The following is a 5,112-nucleotide window of genomic DNA, read 5'->3' on the forward strand; positions in this document are numbered from 1 at the left end:
AAATTAACATTCCTCGAAGCTTTTTACACTATTTTACACTCAATAGCCCACAGATTCAACCTTCTCGGGTGATGACAATGTCTTGGCTTAAGGTGCTAAGTGAAAATAATATATTTTAATCATTATCATGCCAATATACTAAAAGCTGTCGTGTGTAAACCCACTGCAGTTTTCTCTGGTAACCTTTATGAAAATGGTATGCTGTTTTGTCCTCCTGACCTCTAGTCCTGATACAACAGATTAATGTTCAGAATCAAAAAACAATTACAGAGATTATAGCTGAGTAAGATGGGAGAAAAAAAGGAGTATTTTTCTATGCTTGTTTTCTGGCTGGAGGTTTGCATCATTAATTTAAGACGAAATGTTGGCTCCAGCTAAAGAAGTGTGTACTCAAATACTGATTATAATCAGCATTTAAAAATTCTGGCATCATCCCAATTGCTTTTGTTACTTTCACAATACAGGCCGCTGAAGCTGTTACCGGCTTTGCTTGCCAGGAGGTGAACTTGCAGAAACAATAGGAATCATTCACATGATTATGCACGGATCTCCCCAGGAGCGCAGCATCCCACGTGGAGAAGGATACTCAGAAAATGCCTGGTATTGTTTAACCCTGGGAGTTTCCTCTTTGTCACTAGGAAGATACATTGGTTAGGATGGCACACCTGTCAGAAGTGCCAAGGAAATACAGAATATTGGAATCACAAGGATCACGCAGGTCTTCCTGTTGCCCCTCATTTACTGGTGGGGAAACTGAGAGCTGACGGTGAAGGTGACCTGGCAAGATGATAGCTCAGAGAGATTCAGAATAGAGCTCGGTTTTCTATTTTTGCTTTTGTTTTTTTGAGAGAGAGAGTGAGCCTGCACACACGCGAGGGCAGGGAGAGGAGCAGAGGGAGAGGCAGAGAGAGAATCTCAAGCACACTCCCCGCTGAGTGCGGAGCCCAACATGGGGCTGAGATCATGACCTGAGCTGACATCACGAGTGGGACGCTTAACCAACTGAGCTGCCCATGGGTCCCGGAATGGACTCCTTCTGACAAACCATCCTCCAGGTCATCACCTTGATTCCCCACTCTGCACTGTTACCTGTCAACCGCCAGGATCCAGGTGGGGTACGTGCTAAACAAGATGTGCAAATCGTCGGGAGGTGAGCTATACTCCGCAGCCAGATTCTCTGATTATAATCTGTCATCCTGCCCCGATTGTGAGGCCATGTGGGACTACAGAGAGGCTTGAATGGTGGGCTGATGGTGAAAGCGAGCATTCCTTAGTTTCACTGGTCCCAGTCTCAGATAGATAGATAGATACATACATACATAGATGGATAAGAGATAGTTGGATAGATGATAGATATAGATAGATAAATGAGAAAAAAGAGAGAGAGAGAACTCCCTGTGTTCTGTGAAAATTAAATGAGAGCACATATCAAGATCCTAGAATGGTGCTGAGAATCTTCATTTCCTGCCCTGGGATTCTCCAGACAAACAGGCATGGACAACATGAACTCTAGAACTACATGCAAAGTTCAGTAGTGAGGGAAGAGCGCCCCATCCTCCCTCCCCCAGCCAGGTGCACCCTTTAGTTAATGAGTAATGGGAGCCAAGCAGATGGACGAATGATCCCCCTTCTAGCCCTCCAGCAGACAATTCAGGCAGGCATTCTATAGGCCTCGAGGAATCGTCAGAGCCCACAAATTCAGTAACAAACCCTTACATCAGGTCTTCCTGACCCGCCCTTGCTCTCCCCAGTCCCTCACCTCCTACTCCTGGATCTCATTTGTTGCCCAAATAAACCACCTGCACCCAGGTCCTTGTCCCAGGCTCCGTTTTCAGGGAAACCCAAAGACAGCCATTTACTAGCTAGTTGTGCAGCCTTGAGAGACTGACCCATAATCTCTGGAATTCTATTGCCTCCTCTCAAAGTGCAAAAAATAAGACAATCCACAGGCGTGTTGAAAGGGCCAGAGAAGGCGACTCTGTGGGAGGGGTTAACCCTGGACCAGCCCTTCCTGGTTAGCACCACCCTGATTATGCCATTCCTGTACTTGCTTGGGCCAAACCTGGGAGTCATCCTTGAGTTGGCTCCTTCTCTCAGACTCCACGTTCAGTTCTGTGGCAAATCCTCATCTGAGCCTACAGAATCTATCCAAGTGCAACCCCTTCTCTCCATCATCACCTCTGCCCACATTCCTGCAACAGGCCCAGCCTGGCTTCTCGGTTCCTACGTTTGCTTCCCTAGAGTCTTGTTTTGTTTTCTTCAAGATGGCAGCTACATGTAAGCCTACGTCAGATCCTTGAACTCCTCTCTCCCTCCCACAGAAACTGAGATTTGGGGGTACTGTCTACCTCTGACAGCTTTCCACCCCATTCAAAATATAAGCCAAAGTCTTTCAAAGGCTTTCAAGGTCCCACAGGAACTGGCTTCTTACCATCTAACGCTGGCCACTGTCTTCCTCCTTCCCTCTGTCCTGCCACTGTGGCTTCATGGCCGCCTCCAGACACACCTACCTCAGCCCCTGCAGTACGAAATGCTGCTTACTGCAGATCCACATAGGTCACTCCTTCACAGCACCTAATCTTCTGCCCAAACAGCACACATCAAAGGGTTTTACTCTGACCACCTTTTAAAAAACAACATACACCGTTGGGGGCACCTGGCGGGTGGCGGGGGTTCAGCCAGTGAAGTGTCTGCCTTCAGCTCAGGTCATGATCCGGGGTCCTAGGATTGAGCCCCAGGTCAGGGTCCTGGGGTCAAGCCCCACGTGGGCTCCCGGTTAGCGGGATATCTGCTACTCCCTCTCCCTCTGCCCCTCCCTTGTGCTCTCTCTCTCTCAAATAAACAAATGAAATCTTTTAAACACACACACACACACACACACACACACACACACACACACCCTGACCTAGTAAACTCCCTTACCTGTTATCACATATCTGTTAAACAAAAATTGCACTGAACAAAACGAGCAATCAGAAATTCACTTTATTCGGATACTATTTCCAGAGATAGGAGAGAGAACACAGACCAAGTCTAGATAGCATCTCCTCTGAAACAAAGGTCAGGAGAGTTTCTTAGAGTTGGGGTGAGGAGATCTGAGGTCATCTGTATCTGCTAATTGGCTTCACCCAAAGGAAAAATAAACTTCTGCTTTGTGACAGGAGATGGTTTTACAATTTGGAGCAAGGTGCCTGCCCAGGTGAAGCACCTTCTCTCCCACAGAAACTGAGATTTAAGGGTACTGTCTGCCTGGACAATCTCATTTCAAAGGGATGGCTCTCAGGTCCTTGAAAAAGCAAGTTGTAGGTAGTAAAACAAGCAAGAGGCTTCTTAAAGATTTATATAACTCAAAGAGGCAGAGGAAGAATTCACAATTACACATTTTCAAAAGTCAATGCTCCAAAACAAGGGGGGTCAGGGGCCCAGAGTCAAGAAGAAGCCTGTTTAATCAAATAGAGGGAATTAACATTCCCTTCACCGGCCACCTTGGGCACATCACCACTTACACTGTATCATGCACTTGCTTATTTGTCCCCTCTCTCTTCTTACTAGAACCTAAGCTCCAGGAGAGCTGGGATTTTATCTGCTTTGTTGATTGCTCTATCTCAGCACCTAGAAGAGCACTGGGCATATAGTATTTGCTCAATTAATAGCAGATGCATAGCATTCTAGAATGTTGCAAACTTTACTTTTAGAATTAAATATTTTCTTTTGAATTGTTTCTGTGGCCTTACTAATGATACCACATATTTTGTTCAGCTTTTACACTATGGAATTATTTTGAGATCATGTTTCCTGAGAACTTAAAATTTCTTTTTTAGGTCATGACTCAGAGCCCTTCTGTGGGTGTGTGGAATATATGTGTATTGGTGTACACATGTATGTGCACGTATACCTATATATACACACACAAATTCAATATGTGCAGTATATACAAAAAATACATATATTGGATTTTCATTCTTAAGCACATTCATTTGAACAGGGTTTCAGTAAAATTTATTTACCAATTTTTTTGCTTACTCATACATATTTACTACCTAATTCCATCCTCTAGCCTCAGCTTGACTTTTCATTATCTGGAAGACACTCACGAAACAATTTCCAAAATGTTTTAAAAAACACCAGGTTTGAGAGGGAAGGATCCTCCCATGAGCCAAAAGCAGACCAGAGTGGTGGGCTCTGGAAGAGGGTTCACCCCCATCTTAATGGTGCTCCCACCCTGGGCACTTCCCTCTTGCCACCCCAGCCATCCCCCAGCCTACCATGAGGTAGACTACCTGGTCCAGAGCAGGAAGGGGCAGGTGCCCCTGGAGGGACCCCCAAGCAAAGGACGGCCACCCAACAAGAAGGTCCAGCTGATTAAGGACTACTGGAAGGAAGTGTCATAATCTTTGCTGAGATCTACCTGCACCCCATCTGGAATCCTTGAGCATTGAGTCACCAATTCAACTAATCCAGAGGAACGTCTTGCATCTAAAAATGAAAGGAGACTGCTCCCAGTACCTAGCTGAAGTTGCATGTGGTGATGATCAAAAACAAATGATAGATAATTCCCAAGGAATTTGCCAACACGCATTTGATATAAATCAGGAGGAGATACCACCCACACAGCATTCTGCCCGGGGCTGGCTCTTCCCTTCTCTGTATTTTACTAGGAGCTCCTTAATAACCCGGAGCTTGCCTACACACGGACTAAAACAGCTCTCTAGGAGACCATCAGAGAGCTTGTACACTGAAGGAAGACACAGAAGACAGTACCCTCCTTGTGCAGTCTCTTAGTGACAACCCACCTGTATGACAGCAGACTGAGCGGGAGAAGAATGTGAAGAAGCAGAATGGGCAGAAAACTAATGCAGGGGGTGCGGGGCATCTTTCTTCCCCTCTAGAAGCCTTTCCGTACCTCTCCATTTCTTATTCCACTTGGATTTTCTATAGTGAAAGAACGCAGTCAGGTGTACAGAATCAATTGTGCTAATAGACTTTTCACTCTGCAGGCTTGGGGAAACTCCATTCCTTGATTTATGTTTGTCTTGTCCTTCCTGGTGTGTATTTACTGCTGTAAGAAAGTATTAATGGCTTCATTTCATATAAACACAAATAACGTCCAAA

General features: G+C 45.5%; 1 pseudogene; it reads left to right on the plus strand.

Moving 5' to 3' along the window:
* The first annotated feature begins 4,151 nt into the window (after nt 1–4,151).
* Nucleotides 4,152–4,854, plus strand: LOC103662004 (annotated as a pseudogene).
* The last annotated feature ends 258 nt before the right edge of the window (nt 4,855–5,112 follow it).

Source organism: Ursus maritimus, unplaced genomic scaffold (genome assembly GCF_017311325.1).
Source record: "Ursus maritimus isolate PB19 unplaced genomic scaffold, ASM1731132v1 scaffold_7, whole genome shotgun sequence".
Lineage (NCBI taxonomy): Eukaryota > Metazoa > Chordata > Mammalia > Carnivora > Ursidae > Ursus > Ursus maritimus.